Source organism: Dendropsophus ebraccatus, chromosome 5 (genome assembly GCF_027789765.1).
Source record: "Dendropsophus ebraccatus isolate aDenEbr1 chromosome 5, aDenEbr1.pat, whole genome shotgun sequence".
Classification (NCBI taxonomy): Eukaryota; Metazoa; Chordata; class Amphibia; order Anura; family Hylidae; genus Dendropsophus; species Dendropsophus ebraccatus.
Genome location: NC_091458.1, coordinates 135,705,598 through 135,724,698, shown reverse-complemented (window position 1 = coordinate 135,724,698; position 19,101 = coordinate 135,705,598). Strand labels below are relative to the sequence as shown.

General features: G+C 41.9%; 1 long non-coding RNA gene across 3 annotated transcripts in view; it reads right to left on the bottom strand.

Moving 5' to 3' along the window:
- Positions 1 to 212: 212 nt before the first annotated feature.
- Positions 213 to 19,101, bottom strand: part of LOC138793068 (uncharacterized) — a 28,565-nt gene continuing 9,676 nt past the window's right edge. For all 3 annotated transcript variants that reach the window (XR_011363210.1, XR_011363208.1, XR_011363209.1), the window contains exon 3: positions 213 to 902. This is a non-coding gene — a long non-coding RNA (uncharacterized lncRNA). The remainder of the gene's footprint in view (positions 903 to 19,101) is intronic.

Genomic DNA, 19,101 nt, shown 5'->3' with positions numbered 1-19,101 from the left:
GTGGGGGTCTAATGGTGCCCACCAACAGTGAACATAGAGAAAAGTAAAGGTAGAGAGAAGAGGGATGGGGACGGGGGGAAATGAAGAAAGAAGAAAGAAAGAGAGAAGAAGAGAGAAAAAGAAAAAAAGGGGGCTGGGGATGATGCAAGGGGGTAATGTACCCAAAATACAGGCAGCAGTCGCCAGTCAGAAGGCACACACAATTCAGCTTGTTGGCTTTGACTCCATCCACGCCAGCCACGTTTGGGTGAATGGAGAGTTAGAGTTTTGTAGTGAAGAGGTCAAGTTTTCCGTTCTCATAAGGTCATTAACTTTATTCACCCAAAGGGACAAAGGGGGAGGAACTGTGCGCTTCCAATACAGCGGTATACACCCCCTTGCTGCCATAACCAGAAAGCACAAAAGAGTGTGTCTGTATTTCTTCACCGCCATCTCACTATGCTGAAGGAGGAAAAGTGCTGGGGTGAGTTCCGCTAGGATACATTTAAAAGCAACGCTTACTCACACAGTCCAACACAGTTTCAAACATATGGGTGTCTTGAGGAGGCCCATACAATTGAATGGGGCTTAAGGGGGAGGTTAAAGCTGTCTCACTGCCCCTATGTGTACACCCTTGCATATGCCCTATTTTCCAAAATATAGAGAATGCAGTAGCCCCTCTTTAATGACTCTTACTTATGTTGCTATTAGTATATATTATGGCACTCCTGTTCAAGTAGGATTCCAAATATACTGTATAGGCAAAAGTGTCACTTAAATAGACACTTTAATAGTGAAGTAAAAGACCATAACCTTCTGTCACTCATAGGAGGCATTGAAGAACATGTTCCCCACTTCATCCTTCATGCTCTTATCTAAGAAGCCTGTCATCTTCTGCAATTCCGCATGCAGACCTGTGGGAACTATTAAAAAGGTAACTGTAGTTTAAATGGCATTTTTCTCTATCAATAGTACAAGCAATTTTAAGAAACTCTGTAAAGTCCCGTTGACACTACGAAATTTGGTTGGATGACGGAGTGCACGTGAGACATCCTATTCAATCAATGGAACATGAGGAAATTCAATGGGCCCACTTGAAATTCCACACAAATTCCGTAATGTGAACAGGGTCTAATAGGTCTTATTAAGGAAAAGAATTTACTTCTGTACTCAAACAGCAGTTTTCCTACCACCTCCCTCACTTCATTAGAAACAGGATTTCTGTGTCCATTATGCTCTATGGAAAGGGGAGGGGGTCAAGGGGGTGAGTGAGCACACAGAGAAGAAAAGGCAGCCCTGCAAAACACATCACCCTGCAATCTTCTCTCCCAAGCTCCCAGATACGCACTGATCTTTCTGATTGGTGATTCTAGCGTTTTATGTCAGTCTCCAAACGGCTGGGCTGCTTCTCTTCTCTCACTGCTAACTCATCCCCTTAAACCCCTCCTTAGATTATAATAGACTCAGCAAACCTGTCTTCACTTTGCTCCTCTGTAATGAAGACATAAAATGACAAAAAATACTTACATCATTCGGCCATTCTCCTAATATGCAGGAGAATAGGATTCTTGCCACACCCCTCCAGCTGCTGATTGACAGTTGACTGCCCATACACAGCATAGATAGATAACTGCAAATCAGCAGCTGGTGGGCAGAGTTTTCTGCTTCTCATAAATATTAAGGACTACTGGGCTCATGCACATAATGGAGATGACTACTTATTGTCCATGTTATTCAGGGGATATCTCTGAATTAGATGCACAGAACAATGTAAGTGAATGTAATTCTGTTCAGCTTCTTTGTCACTAGTTTATGCTACCCAGAGATAGGACAGCATAAAAAACCTGACAGAGTCTCTTGAAAGGAGTTGTCCCATCTCATATTCTGCTTAGCCCCATATCCTGCTCTCACTTCCTGGTTTGATTTTTGGGGGAGCGAGGACAGGATGCAGCAATGCTGAACTGTGCTCAGCATCGCTGTGTCTCCCTCTGACATTACGCATGTCTCCAGGGACAATCCAAGCCCTGGAGACATGTGGGATGTCAGAGGGAGACATAAGATAAGTAAAAACATAGTTACCAGGTCTCGACCACCAGTTCCGCACCTTCGAATAGCTAATAGCAGTGGTCGGGATCTAAGGCAACAGCTGTCAACATGACAGCAATAGAAGAGGGTCAAACTTCAAAAGAAAGCAATTTTGCTAAAGTTATGGATTTGTAAAATTGCTTTTTTTTGCATACCCCTTTCGCACCTAATTTATTACAGTTTTGAAACAGTCATAGACCATAGCAGACATCCATACCTGCTCCCGAGCAAGTAAAAGATGTCTGTGTAAGCCCTGTGACAGGTGCAGATCACGCCTGCTTTACTAAGTGGCGTGCACTTAGTAAATCCAGCAGTGTATTTGGGGACGGGGCTTTAAGATTGGCGTACATCTTAACCCCTTCACGTCAGTAATCTGTACATATATACGTTCCTACTGCACATACACCGTGCAGTAAGAATGTATATATACGTTCCTACACTGACAGGGGCTTTGTGATGTGAGTGGGACCGCTGCAGTGAGAGCTATCCCGCTCTCATCTGTGCCCAGCGCCAGAGGTAATGAGAGTCAGCTGCGATCCCGCAGCCGACTCTCATTAACCCTTTAAACGCCGCAATCTACAGCGATCGTGGCATTTAAGGTGCACCTGTCACTGAGTGATTGGGACCCCTGCAGCACGGCTCCTTACCTCCGTCCTGTCGGATCGTTGATCTATGTGTAGAGTCTGCTCTCAGGCAGGCTTTATACATAGATCGCCGATAACACTGATCTATTCTATGGCATAGCATAGATCAGTATATGCAATCTAATGATTGCATATTTTACAGTAAATAAAAGTGTAAAAAAAAAAAAAAAAGTGTGTAATAAAAAAGTTTTTAAAAGTATTAAAAAAAAAAAAAACCTTATAAACCCCCTCCCAATAAAAGTTTAAAAGACTTGCCCATTATAAAAATAAAAATAAAAATAAATAAATAAACATATTACATATCGTAGCATCTGGAATTGTCCGATCTATTAAAATAGAACATTATCGATTCCGCACGGTGAACGGCGTAAACGGAAACAAAAAAAAATGTACCAGGATTGCCGATTTTATTAAATTATATAATCACAAAAGAGCAATTAAATTTTTTTCTGTTACACCAATATTAATATTATTAAAAACTAGAGATCATGGCGCAAAAAATGACATCCCAACCAGCCCTGTAGGTGGAGAAATAAAAGCGCTATGGCTCTTAGAAGGCGAGGAGGAACATTGCGTTAATTTGACCCAGACTTTTGTGCAATAAAGGGCTCAGTCTTGAAGGGGTTAATAAATGTCGCCCTATAGCTCTCTACATCTACTGTATACCTATATATACACACCAGCCAGACCACTGCTTTTAGAGCAGAGTGGTGGTCTGTAATCTAAACAACAAACTGTTTTTCAAAAATATTTAAGATGACGAGACCTACAAGATTAAGTATATTAGTTAAGAGGAGAATAGCCCTTTAAGAATGTCAGTTCTATAAGACAAGATTCTGTGTTAGACATGGCACATATCAGTGGCACAGCTGTAATAAACACCAACGCTTCCATCACACTCCAGTAATTCCTCTTTTGAAAGAATTCATAATTGCCTTAGGCGTTAACAGTCTCAATATTGCAGCCATTTCATCAATGTGAGACACGTTACACGCGACATCTTTCCTGACTCACTTACATATTTAATACTTATCACAGATTAAGAAATGGCCCTTTATGTTCATGGGGTTTCCTTTCATTATTCCAGAGTCTTCCATCCATCTGGCTGGAAGGTGTATGTTCTATAAGCATTTCCATCAGTGTGTGTTATATAGGACAATTAAAGGGGCACTGTCATTAACTGAAAGTTTTGATACTTCATAGGGACATGTCAAAAGTTTTGATCAGTCAGGGTCCTATTACACTCATTTTAGTAAACTAGCAGATCGGCGCCCGTTTACTGGACCTATTAGACAGCCTGATAATCGGGCAGTAATGGCTGCATAGACATTGTTAGCGATGTCCATGCAGCCCTTGCCCAGACACCTGATACCTTACCTCTCTCCACTCCGTTATTCTCTCTGTGCGCCGTAGCGTCCTGGTCCCGGGGCAGCAGCACCTGAGCGGCCTGTAAGCTGACAGGCCACTCAGCCAATCACAGGACGGGACCACAGGAGGCTCAGACGCTGCTGCTGCCAGGAACGGAGAAGGAGAAAGGAGAAATCCCATGAAACGAACAAATTTCAGGTAGGCAGGGGGATGCAGGAAAATAATAAAGAAAATATACCTACCCATCCCTGTGCCCCCGCAGCTCTTCCTTAATGATATCCAGTAGCCACCGGCCTCCTACAGCTCCTCCAGCTACAACATCACATACTTGGCTTATGGATCGCCCGCTCAGCCAATCACTGACTGAGGGTGGACACTGCTGCAGTCATGACTAGCTGAGCAGGCAATCCATCAGCTGAGTATGTGACATTGAGCTGGGGCTGTGACATACACAGAACCTGGTTGAAAATGACTGAAAATGACTTCTAGCGGCTGTGGAAGAGAGAGCGGTCCAGAGGCACGGGGACTGGTGAGTATAGTTTCTTTATTATCTTCCCACACTCCACTGCCTGCCTATCATTTGTTACGAGATTTCTGTCAGCTGTAATTTGTGTTCCAAACTGCTGACACTATTAGATGCTGTTAGGTCAAGAAGACACATAGTACCTTACATATATTTGTATTTGATTCTATAACATAGAAAATGTTTTTATTCTCTGGTAGTCAAACTGGGAGGCCCACCTCCTGCCAGGGGCCCACCAAGGGGTAGGGCCCACTGAGGGATTCCCCTGTGGGCCAGTCCGAGCCTGCCCACGGATCAGGAGAATGATTGGTGGGACCCTGACCGATTTAAACTTTTTGCACATCCCTGTGACACGTTAATCTTCATGAAACTTTATTAAGTTGCAAACTAGAAAAATAGTGAAGTATAGTGAAGAAGTGCCAGTGAAAAATGTTAAATGAGAACATTCAAAACTTCTTAATGGAAGTAGCTGTCCCAGCCAGTGAGTCACACAGTGTGTTTAACTGACCCAGGATATGATGTCACACAGGTATGTTTCCTAATCAGACGTGTGGCACCTAGGGGACAAAAGGAATCATAAATGTGTGACTCATCAGCCTTGTTGTATCTTTGACACATCCAAAACTCTGAACTCTGAGTTTCGTTGAAAAGACAGTCAGGATGAAGGAGTAATATAACACGGAAATGAAGAGATAGCAGTTATCAAGAAAAGGGACTGGTGGGAGAAGTCAGACAAAGAATAGCAGGAACGGTGCGCAGGGTTTAAGAGAAAGGGCAGCAAAAAGATTTGAATTCTAATTATTTATAATCGAGTGTCCCACCGGGATTTTTATTTGGGAATTTTTTTTATTTTTTTTTACTAAGAATGGCCAAATAGGGCAATAATAAGAATGATTTTCAGATTATCACCATCAAACAACCAGAAAGAAAGCCCTAAAGTCTTGTCCACTAGGTGTCTCACTTCCATACAGGCTGCTGTCCACTGCTTGGATCAGGGGTCTTGATCTCAGCCAGTTAAATGGGATACAAATAGAAAAAAATTGAAGTTAATGGGCTCAAACAATGCAAAATTATTGTTAATCAATTAGTTGCCCCCCCCCCCCATATAGTAATAGTCAAATGCCCCCTGTTCTTTCATATAGTAATAATATCCCTGTGCCACAAATAGTAATAATGCACCTTGTGCTCCTATTCAGTAATAATTAGAGATGAGCGAACTGGGTTCGGGTTCGAGTCGATCCGAAACCGAACGTTCGGTATTTGATAAGCGGGGGCTGCTGAACTTAGATAAAGCTCTAAGCTTGTCTGGAAAACATGGATACAGCCAATGACTATATCCATGATTTCCACATAGCCTTAGGGCTTTATCCAACTTCAGCAGCCACCGCTAATCAAATGCCGAACGTTCGGGTTCGGATCGACTCGAGCATGCTCAAGGCTCGCTCATCTCTAGTAATAATGCCTCCTGTGTCCCCATATAGAAATAATGCCCCCCTGAGCCCTCCATATTGCAATAATGCCCCTGCTGTGCCCCCCTATATAATAATAATGCTCCCTGTGCCCTCCATATTGTAATAATGCCTCTCAATTTAGTAATGTCCCGTGCTTCCATTTTGTATTATTGCCACTCTGTGCCTCTGTTTGGTATTAATGCCCCCTGTACCTCCCTTCAGTAATAATGCCCCCTGTACCTCCCTTCAGTAATAATGCTCCCTGTACCTCCATTCAGTAATAATGCCCCCTGTACCTCCCTTCAGTAATAATGGCCCCTTGTACCTCCATTCAGTAATAATGCCCCCTGTACCTCCCTTCAGTAATAATGCCCCCTGTACCTCCCTTCAGAAATAATGCCCCCTGTACCTCCCTTCAGTAACAATGGCCCCTTGTACCTCCATTCAGTAATAATGCCCCCTGTACCTCCCTTCAGTAATAATGGCCCCTTGTACCTCCCTTCAGTAATAATGCCCCCTGTACCTCCCTCCCTTCAGTAATAATGGCCCCTGTACCTCCATTCAGTAATAATGCCCCCTGTACCTCCCTTCAGTAATAATGGCCCCTTGTACCTCCCTTCAGTAATAATGCCCCCTGTACCTCCCTTCAGTAATAATGCCCCCTGTACCTCCCTCCCTTCAGTAATAATGGCCCCTGTACCTCCATTCAGTAATAATGCCCCCTGTACCTCCCTTCAGTAATAATGCCCCCTGTACCTCCCTTCAGTAATAATGCCCCCTGTACCTCCCTCCCTTCAGTAATAATGGCCCCTGTACCTCCATTCAGTAATAATGCCCCCTGTACCTCCCTTCAGTAATAATGGCCCCTTGTACCTCCATTCAGTAATAATGCCCCCTGTACCTCCCTTCAGTAATAATGCCCCTTGTACCTCCCTTCAGTAATAATGCCCCCTGTACCTCCCTCCCTTCAGTAATAATGGCCCCTGTACCTCCATTCAGTAATAATGCCCCCTGTACCTCCCTTCAGTAATAATGGCCCCTTGTACCTCCCTTCAGTAATAATGCCCCCTGTACCTCCCTCCCTTCAGTAATAATGGCCCCTGTACCTCCATTCAGTAATAATGCCCCCTGTACCTCCCTTCAGTAATAATGCCCCCTGTACCTCCCTTCAGTAATAATGCCCCCTGTACCTCCCTCCCTTCAGTAATAATGGCCCCTTGTACCTCCATTCAGTAATAATGCCCCCTGTACCTCCCTTCAGTAATAATGCCCCCTGTACCTCCCTTCAGTAATAATGGCCCCTTGTACCTCCCTTCAGTAATTATGCCCCCTGTGCCTCCATTTACAAGAAATTAAAAACAAATATTCACTAAGACCCAGCTCTCTTTTCAGTTTTGTAGTGTGAGACCCCCACAGGGGGGAGGGGCCTGCTTTGTGTTAATGGCGATGTAGATGCTACAGCACAGTATCAGGATAGGGGAATGGGGACCAGGGCTTGGACAGCCCTGTAATTCCCCCCCTTACTGCTGCCACTCAACATTAAATAATGTATACATGGAAAAATAAACATTTATTTTAACAAAGTTATATAAAAAAATAATTGAACTTTTCTTAAAGCAAAGTATTAAAAAAATGAAAATACCATCATTCTTCAGAGTACACCTTTAAAGGGGTTGTTCACCCTATCATTTTTCTTTCAAATCAACTGGTGCGAGAAAAGGTCAGAGATTCTTAATTTAGTATTAAAAAAACCTCAAGCCTTCCAGCACTTATCAGCTGCTGTATGTCCTGCAGGAAGTGGTATATTCTTTCCAGTCTGACATAGTGCTCTCTGCTGCCAGTTACAATAGTTACAATATTACTGCATGCTCTCATAATATATGTCTCTGCAGATTTGTGTAACAGGAAGTATGACACACAAGGTGAAGACAAATAACTTGTGCCAGTAGGCTACTTAGTGGTTGAGCAGGTGCAATATTTTTGTGATGTATCAGCGACAGTAAAGAGTTTGTGAACTTCCATAAAGCACTGGGAGTGATAATGTCCCCCTTTATGTATATTATAAAGAAAAACTGGACATCTATATAATGTAGGACGTTTGAAAGACATAGCAAAGTACTGTTCAGCTTACGTTCAAGCCTTATGTACATTCCAGCGGAGTATGGACGCAGTGAAAGTTTATGAGATTTGTGCACTCATCTTTTCGAAAGAAAAGTTAGGTAGGTGCCCTTTAATAATTAGATAGTTATTTGGGAATTCAGTATAGAAAAAAATGAGGTTGAACTAATCACAATGTATAAAGTTTATCCTAGGTCTGTGCCAGGATCTGTCAATTTACACTCTGTATGTAAAAATATACAATATATTAAGGACAGAGCCCAAAATGACCTTAAGGACCGTGACAATTTTCATTTTTGCATTTTCTTTTTTTCCTCCTCGCCTTCTAAGAGCTAGAACTCTTTTATTTTTCCACCTACAGGGCCGTGTGAGGTCGTGTTTTTTTCAGGAACAACTGTACTTTGTAATGGTGCCTTTTAATCTGCCATAAAAATAATGTCAGAATCCCCAAAATATCATTTATGGGGTGAAATTGGGGGGGGGGGGGTGAAATTCAATTCCGCAATTTTATTTTTTGGGGGGGCGGGGGGTTCTGTGTTTACGTAATGTACTTTATGGTAAAACTGGCATGATATCTTTAATCTATAGGTCAGTCTGAATACAGTGCTATGCAGTTTTTATAGCTTTTCTAATGTTTTACTATTGTTATGAACAGTAAAACTTTTTTTTTGCAAATAGGTATATTTAAAATGGCCCTATTGTGACTCTTATAGCGCGTTCATTTTTTCACCTATGGGGCATCATTTCTCTAGTTTTTATTAATACCATATTTGTGTAGATCAGAGGTATTGATCATTTTTAATAATTTTTTATATATAAAATGTTATTTTAAAAAAATCAGCAATCCTAGCTTTTTTTTATCAATTTTTATTCACAGTGTGGGAATTTAATAGATCGGACGATTACGCATGTTACAACATATAATATGTTTATTAATTTTATGTGTTTTATTTACAAAATAGGAAGGGGGGGGTTGTTTCAACTTTTAATTGGGGGAGGGGCTTTGGGGCATTTTTAATAACATTTATTTATTATTATTATTATTTTTTTACACTTTTGAAGTCCCCTTAGGGGACTTTTACATCGATGCATTGGATTACATACACTGATCACTGGTATGCATTAATGCAATTTTTATAATGGAAGTCAGTGGAAAAACGGATCAAAAGGGATGCACTCCAAAGCATCCCTGTTTTTTGCAAAGACGGATTAAAAAACGGATTGCAAAAACATAGTGTGAACCCAGCTGAAGGATATGTTCACACTGAGCAAAACAAGTGATATTCCCCAGCGGGCCTCATTGTCTCTATAGGATGGCTCACTCGCCTCCGCTCAAAGAATTGACTTGTCAATTCTTTGAGCAGAGAGTGACGGAAGTGGAGGCACACAAGCCCTCCCATAGAGACACTGTGTGAAACTAAGGCAGGCGGGATTCCGCGGCAGGGAGCTCCGCTGTGGAATTTTGTCTGTGTGAACGGGCCCTAATAGCGTTGACTGTAAACCAGACTTTTTACAGACAGCTTTCATATTTCTAGGGTGAACAATTTAAGATTGCCATCTGAGATCGTTTATCGTTATTTGCAAGAAAATCGGCCTATGTAATACCACCCTTAGGGTGCCGTTACACAGAAATTTATCTGATAGATTTTTGAAGCCAAAGCCAGGAACGGACTATAAACAGAGAAAAGGGCCGTATTCCACCAGACGATTATCCTTCACATAATCGTTAACGATTAATGATCTCAAACGACCACTATTGTGAAAGACCTGGAAACGTTCACTCATTTCCATGGAACGATAATCGTTACTTATGATCATATTTGCGATAGTTTTTACTTCGCTATCTATGCGCTATTGCGTTCGTATCTACTGCGAACGACTTGGCGACGTCTTATTCAATGCGAACGATTTGCGAACGTTTTGCGAACGAGCAACGATAAAAATAGGTCCAGGTCTTATAAAGCGATCAACGATTTCTCGTTCGGTCGTTAATCGTTAACTGCATTTCAACCGAACGATTATCGTTTAGATTCAAACGATTTAACGATAATCTGAACGATAATCTTTCGGTGGAATCGGGCCCTAAGATTTCTCCTCTTTTCAAATCCATTACCGGCTTTGGCTTCAAAAATCTGTCAGATAAAATCTCTCAGTGTAAAGGCATCCTAACACGGTGCGATCATTCGAGCGGCTGGGCCACACGAACAATCGCTGTGAATAAATGCGCTGTTATTGGCTGCACATCTCCTGTGTAGACCGAGATAACAATGATTCTACCAGCTGCACAAAATGATTTAATCAGTCACGGAGTGCAGTTACTTACAGAGCTGCAATACTATTGAGCTGCCTGCAGGGGAAATTGAACAACTCCCCCAACGGACTGGCCTAATTATAGCTGTCTGTAGTCTGGATCCCAGTCAGAGACAAGAGATTCCTGGAGAAAGCAATCTGTAGTCTGATGACATGGGGGAACTGCAGGGCATTTAAATTTACCCAGCAGTCTGTGTGTTTTTAGGCTCATGAATTAAAGTCAGCATTCCACGAATAATATTTCTGTGTAAGCAAATCTATAATATATTCTTCCTTCTGTCTTTCTCCAAAGGTTAAACATTATTAGTAATAGTCATTTGTACAATCTTAGGCCTTATTCACGCGTTCACAGGTCCATGGATGAAGTCCGCTATCTACCACAGTAATCCGTGAAAAAACATCGGTGATTGCATCCTTGTCCGTGTTTTTCATGGATTCGTTTAAAGATTTTTAAGTTACACTGATTATGTCACACCCATGTTTTTCGCGCATTGCATGGATGTCAGATCTGTGCTATACATGAAAAACGTGGATCTCATAGACTTATAAGGGGGTATCTGTGCCTTCATCTCGTCTGTGTTATGACATGTCCTATTTTTTCACGGAATGATTTGCGGATCTGTGAAAAAAACGGAACATGTGAATAGCTAAATAGAAAGCAATTGGCTATGATATTGTTTGTGATCACGGACAACTTCACGGAACGTGTGAATAAGGCCTTAGATCGAGGGGGAAGCGAGCGCCGATGTGTCAGGTCAGTGCTCCCTTCTCCCTCGTTCCCCGCTTGCTGCCTGTGCATCGTTTAGGCTGCCCATTAAAGTCAACAAACAGAATAAAAGACAGCACTCCATAGCATAATTCTGACAGGTAACAAAGGTGAGTCAGTAATAGAGGTTCTCACCTAGTGGAGTTATGCTAACTGCAAGGCACAACTCTTGAATAAGCATGCAATCAGGACCGCTGCCACTCCCATATGATCCTCACAGGAACAAACATCCGACAATACACCTCCTCTCCAGGTATGGGTCAGCTGGGCGCAGGTCCAATGGAAATGAAAAAATGTTTACCCATACCTGGAGAGGAGGTGTATTGTCGTACATTAAAGTCAACGGCGGTCTGCTGACGACACTCCAATACATGGAGTGACGCGCAACACACCATTGCTGACATGATTGTGCTGTTTCAACTTGTTAAACTTGTTCAGCAGCCGCCACTAATCAAATGCCGATCGTTCGGGTTCGGATGGACTCGAACCCGATTCGCTCATCTCTACTGTTTACATAAAGCGATCTGCGAATTTTTAGCGAACAACAAACGACATGTTGAAAGATCAAAATGAACGATTTCTCACTCGTCGCTTGATCGTTTGCGGTGTTTACACAGAACAATTGTCGCTCAAATGCGATCGTTATTGCGAAAATTCGAACGATAATCGTAAACGAAGAATTAACATGTCCTATTACACCAAATGATTATTGGATGGTAATCATCCAAGTACGTCCCATAATCGTTATGTGTAATAGGGCCTTAACACCGACTGGTTACTGCATTGGTTACTGCATGACACGTTTTGCAAGACATAATATAATACGCAGGCGGATAGTCATAAGAAATTGGTAATCCTGATATCCTATCATATTCAAATACACAAATAAGAAGTGCCATAGACATTCCAGACGGCAGACGACTACATACAAGTCATAGTAAGGTTTTTCGGAATTCTGGCACGGCTTCCAATTAGCACATTGTAACTATTCCCGCCTTTGTCTCAGACGCTCAGGTGATGAGTTTGCGGCTCACACCCAGATAACACACTAAAGACAGGCGCACAATCACACATGCAATGCACACATTAACAAGATGCCATCCAGTTGTTCAGTCCTCGTCTGACGCTCACTGATTTTCTTCAATTATCCTGATGACAGTTGTCTATCTAGGATAGGGAAGCTTGGCTCTCCAGCTGTTGCAAAACTACAACTCCCATCATGCCTGGACAGCCTTCGGCTGTCCAGGCATGATGGGAGTTGTAGTTTTGCAACAGCTGGAGAGCCAAGCTTCCCTAGCCCTGATGTAATAGGAATCTATGGCAAAATTACTTTATTGCTGTGTTTTATTCCAATTTGAACGCTAATGATATTAAAGGTAGTTTTCATAAACCTTCCATTGGGTGATAAAGATAGGACAGGGCATCTCCGTGTTGGAGCCGTGCTGTGGTTACCATGGTGACAGACATGTACCCTGCAGTGCTGAGAGACCAGCCTAGAAGAGGACATATGGAAGGATATATAGGCTGACATAAGGCAACACACATACAGCTATGATTTTATAATGTCGTCATGGAAATTCTGTCAGCTCATAGAGATTGCCACTAGCGCATGCTCATGGGTAATATAGCATGGATGGCTGTTACCATAGCGACCACGTCTACATGTATGCTTTGCATATAGATATATATATATATATATATATGTATATATATATTGCTCTTACACAAACATTAGCTGACCTAGAATGCACAATGCCATTACATTATAATGTACCAATGCCGGAGACATATAATACTGATGCATGAGTCGAGAGAGGTTGCAAACACCCAATACGTTTTTTTTTTGTTTTTTTTAAAATACAGCTGGGGGAATTTAACAAAGCGGGAAGCACCTGGTAGATCACAGTGTGGTTGAATGTGTCATCTGCCATTCTTAAAGGAACCTTTTACGGCTCGGTCTGTTCATTTGTCCTCGGCTCTAAGCTGAAATGGAGCCAGTGCTTGTATGAATGATCGAGCTAAACATTTCCATAACCCATATGTCAGAAGAATACGCTTCGATTCCAACCGATTCCCAATCTAGCCAACCATTTTCCCCTCTGTGATTGAGTTCTCCAAGTCACTCCGGAGCCTGTCTGCTGCATTTATAGCTATAGCCTCAACATGCTGCGGTATTGTACGGTACAGTTCAGACTACCATCTGCTAGCTATTTCACATGCTGACTGTGGGGCTTTTTTACAGACGTAGCTTGATCCTTCTGACTGGTTCTCTATGTCCTGGTTTTACAGGATATCCAACCTGGGCAAAAGACAATGCGATAACCCGCAATGTATCCATTTAAAGGGGTACTCCGGGCTAGGGGTATTTTTACTGTATGGCTGGGGAGGTGTTTGATATAGACGCCATCGTCCACTAACTTTCCCGGTTCCAGTGCCGAGTTCCGGATCACACCACCCTGTTCTCCCATCCCACCTTAGCCCTGGGGTGGGACCCCGTTACGACCGTTGAACGGCTGAGCGGCCTTGAGACGTCACGTCTCAAGCCGCAGCTCAGACCAGGAAGCAGCAGTGGGATGAGAGAACCGGGACCCTGCGCTATATCCAACCTCTCCCCAGCCATCCAGTAAAAATACCCAGAGTACCCCTTTAAGGCTATGTTCACACAGTGTATTTTTTAAAGACAAGAACGGACATTCTCGTCTTGTCATTTATTTCAGTTGAAACAACGGCCGCTGTTCACACATGTATCGAAGGGCAGCTGTTATTTAATACGGACGTGGAAATAATTGACCTGACAATCGTTTCCCGCCGTTGTTATCAAACGGCGGCCGAAAATATTTGAAAGTTCACACAGCGTGTGGTTGTCTGGTGGCTGTGGCTTGTTCGGAAATCGATGGTTAATTGATTTCCAGGCACACCCATACAGCGGCCGTATTATAATGATTTAAAATAATGTTCATGAACGTTAATTCCGACCGTAGTTTTAGACCGTGGTTTATCGTTATCCGTTGTTAGTACATGGGAACATAGTCTGAATCTGTTAATAATGTGACATAGGCTATGTTTACACAGAATGACGGCCGTTTTTATTGGGCAGTCATTTGTCTTTAAATGATGGTCATAGCGGACCGCGGATACCTGCCCATTTAGTTCAATGGGATGTCAAAGTCAGCCCCCGCGGCCCTGGGTACATACTTTACCGGGTCCCTGCTCCGGATCGCTTCAGGGGCTCCTGGCACTCAGCCAATAAGTGCGTTGCCCCGTAAAATCCGCTGTGGATACGGTACATGTGAATGTACCCTTAAAGGGGTTTCCTGGGCTTTGAAAATTGATGGCATATCCTGATTGAGGGGGTGTCAGTGCTCTTCTGAATTTGGCACTCGGTTACTGCAGTCACCATAGTGTATGGTATCTCACACTGTCACTACTAATAGTATTGTAACTTTAAGTACAAACACTTTTCTGCCCAAGAACGGAATGATTGGGCATTTAGTAATCTAACATGCCTGATCATTCTTTTTCTGACATCAGAGTTGGGAGGCTTGCATACATGTTAGATGTTAGAAGCATCAGGTTCAGATTCGTGCAAACCCGAACTTACTGTAAATTCCCTTATTTCTCATTTTCTTACCTTGATCCTCAACCTCAGACTTTATTCAATGCGCAAATGAAGAGGTTTGGTGCACTGTGGGCGGGACTACAACCCTCAGTGCACTGATCTGCCCTCTCCCCCCCCCCCCTTATATATATTGGGGCAGCTATGTCAATCTGGTGCTCATCACTGCAGAGTTCCAAGGAATATTCATTAGGAAGGGTGGGTGGGTGAGGCAGATCGGTGCCCTGAGGCATCAAAATCGTTAAAAAAAGTTTAGGAAAAAAATAGAAATAGAAAGTAATAAGATAAAAAATAATTACAAAAAAAATAATTTTGGATTTTTTTTTTTTTTTTTTTATTCTGTAAAAGTTAATATCCCCCCCTTGCAGTGTGAACTTGGAATTGCTCTTTCTCCATTACCCCCCCTCCCCAAAAAGGCATTTTATCTACTTGAGAAAATCCCCAATAAAAACTACAGCTCATCCCACAAAAAAACAAGCTTTGTTTATACTAAAAAAAAAACCTAAATGAAAAAATTCTGATCCCTCCCCACTAAAATATAAAAATAACTATACATAAATATATAAAAATAACCATACATATTTGGTAAATATGTAAATAAAAAATAACGCCAATGCGGTGCATTGTGTTTTGTTCCTGCGTTTGCATTTTTTCTGGTGTTTTTGACTTTATGTGTGAATAATTTTTTTTTTGTGGTTTAGGTGTTTTTGTAAAATTTCTGTTTCTGTAAAATGTGAACAGTACTAGTTTGCTTAGATTTGATCCAAGTTATGGACATCACAGGTGTGACGTCAGTAAAAAATACAGATCCAAGAAACTTCTATTGGTAATCCGTATCGCAATGACAATCAGCACTAGGATATGTCCTCTTTTTTTTTTTTTTTCACGGAACAGATTACGGATCAAAATTAAAACAGTCTAATTAAACAAGTCACACTAATTTCAATTACAAAGGCAACAAATATTGCCAATTGAACACAACTGGTTTGCCATTTCCATGCAGACATTATCATTACATAGTGGCCAAAATTAATCAGATGGGGAAAAAAAACAGTGCGTGGACCCAACCTAACATGTTTAAGAGATTATCAGGTTTAACATAAGCATTAAATCTAATTTCGAGCCTGAGCTGGAAGGTAGAGGTGATAATTAGATTGTAGGTATACCTTTGGGCAGATGTTACTTACCTAATGACCCTATCTAGTCAAATGGTAATGCTGAGCAAATGGTTCCTCCCCGAGACCCCTGCTAACGGTAAACAAACCCCTGGAGCACTGGATTTTATCACCATCAAAGTGAAAGTAGGGAGGTAAAGTAAGGTAAAAGATAAATTATATATATATATATATACAGTATATATATATATATATATATATATACACATACAGTATATATATATATATATATAGTATATATATATATATATACAGTATATATATATATATATATATACAGTATATATATATATATATATATATATATATATATATACACAGTGGTACCTTGGTTTAAGAGTAACTTGGTTTAAGAGCGTTTTGGTTTAAGAGCTCACAGTTTTTCAAAATTGTGACTTGGTTTAAGAACATTGCTTTGGTTTAAGAGCTCCCTGTACTGGGTGGGAGGGGGAGGGGAGGAGGGGCATGGTCTGCATAGCGGGGTCTATAGCACTGTACTCTGACCCAGGAAGTCTCCCTCACCTTCCAAATCATAGCAGATCCACTTCAGGCTGGGGCTTACATCAGGGGACAGGACTGGGGGGGGTAATCTCTTCATAGATGTAACCCCTCTCTCCCCGGACAGAGTGCTGCATGTATGTGCCCACATCTGTCTTGCTCATTCCTTTATGCTCCCTGCAGTCTCTGTCCGCCCTTGTGTTTCCCATCCTCTCCATTACTGTACAGCAGGCATGTCCAAACTTTTTTCGAAGAGTGCCAAATTTGATGAAGTGAACATGTGCGAGGGACGACCATTTTACATGCTACATGCTATATGCTTTATAACACAGGCAGATAATAGCAAGCTGGATACCTGGGGGGCCGTAAAAGTTCGGAACGCGGGCCGCAAATGGCCCTCCGGCCGGACTTTGGACATGCCTGCTGTACAGTAACTTATAATATTACATATTCTGCTGTTTCTGAATGTTTGTTTCATCTGTTTTACATGTTATTCAGAATAATAAATCATTATTTTTGGGGTGTGGAACCAATTGTCTGCATCTCTATGACTTCTTATGGGAAAATTTGCTTTGGTTTAAGAGTGGATTTGGATTACAAGCACAGTCCTGGAACCAATTATGCTCGTAATCCAAGGCACCACTGTATATATATATATATATATATATATATATATATATATATATATATATATATATTCAAACAGAAAAACATGTTTGGAAGTTAAAATAAGAGCAATACATTACTATTTCTAAGTCAAAATGACAATTGGAAATTTTAAGTATGTTCAAGCAATGGACGGATGTGTAACGTTGTGCACTATTCACACTACAATCTACTACGGTCTCCATAGACTTCTATGGGGCAGATACAGTGTATGCCAATATCATGCTTTTGGCATTTAATTTGGTTTAACATCTGGCTACATTTCTTGATGGTAATATAGGGCAAGGTCAGTCAGATAAGGGTTTTATTAACCAGGAAACCTCTATGAATAAAAAAAGCTGAGGTATTAGTTACTAATAAAAGTCAATGGTGGCATATATTTGCATACATTTGGATCTCAAAGAAACCCTGGCAAAACAGACTTTACTCACACATACAAAACAAAAACAATAAGACATGTGGATTGTCCATCAATAGTTGATCTGCGGCAGCCAGCGCCCCCACGGATCAGCTGTTTGGACAAGCTACGGTGCTGGAAGTAAGCAACGTGTGGACGCCAGAAGCCTTGGCTTCGTACATTGTAGCACACTGAGCAAGAACGGCGGAATTCCGCGGTGGAGCTGAATGAGAGGGCGCACGCTCCTCTGCTCTCAGCTCAAAGAAGTGACATGTCATTTCTTTGAGCGGAGAGGGGAGGAAGCAGACGTGCACGCGCCCTCTCATTCACTCACAGCAGGACACTTAGCACAGTAAGATTCCCCGGCGGACAGCTCCGCCATATAATTCTACCGTTCTTGCTCAGTGTGAACGGGGCCTATATGCACACTGAGGAATTCTCGAGGAATTGAAGCAGAAGGTTTTCTGCTTGAAATTCCTCGCCTATTCTGCTCTGGCAGAATAGGAGCTGAATTTGAGCAGAATCCGAGCGGAAATCGAGCAGAATGTAAGCGGATTTCAAGCAGAATTTCTAACAGAATTCAAACCCCATTGACTACTATAGGATTCCTCTAGCGGAATCCGCCCAAAGAATTGACATGTCAATTCTTTGGGCGGAACACAGATTCCGGATGAAAAATTTACAGAGTGTGCACGGACAGACGGAAGGCCCTTTTTGCTCTATGAAAAGGAGCAATGTTGCATTTAGGCGGGCGGAAGTTTGAGGGGATTCCGTGTGTATTTTGACACGGAATCCGTGAGAATTGGTCAGTGTGCATATATCCTGACAGAGTACTTACTGCTGCCACCTCTGTCAGTAACTGTCTAGAGCAGTAATAAATGCAAATAGAAAACCTGTTCTACTTTGGACAGCTCCTGTCACGGACAGAGGTGGCAGCAGAGAGCACTGTGTCAGACTGGAAAGAATACACCACTTCCTGCAGGATATACAGCAGCTGATAAGTACTGGAAACAAGATTTTTTCATTTAAGTAAACAACAAATCTACATAACATCATCTGTAACCAGTTGATATGAAAAAAAAATGTTTTTGCCGCACGCCTTTAAATAGAAGGCCACTAATAATGATCATTATTAGCGACCATCTCTGTTACAAGACAGCCACCTCCCCCGATATTATTAAGCAGTTGGAAAATAAGCATAAGGTAACACGCTGCAAAGTTTTTTTAGGTGTTTTTTTTTTTTTACCTTGTATGAAATCAGAGGCATAAGAAAGTACAAAAAAGGCTCAAAGGTTTTTTCCAGGACTTTATTGTTGATGGCCTAGCCTTAAAGGGGTATTCCAGCCATTCATGCTTATTCCCTAAACAGAGAATGATAATGATGAGAGGACGATCAATGGGACCCCCACCCACCAGTGTGTGTGCACACTGCTGAAATTCAGTGGATGGCCGCCATGTCATGGCAAATAACGATTTTAAAACAACGGTAATTATTTGCCATTAAA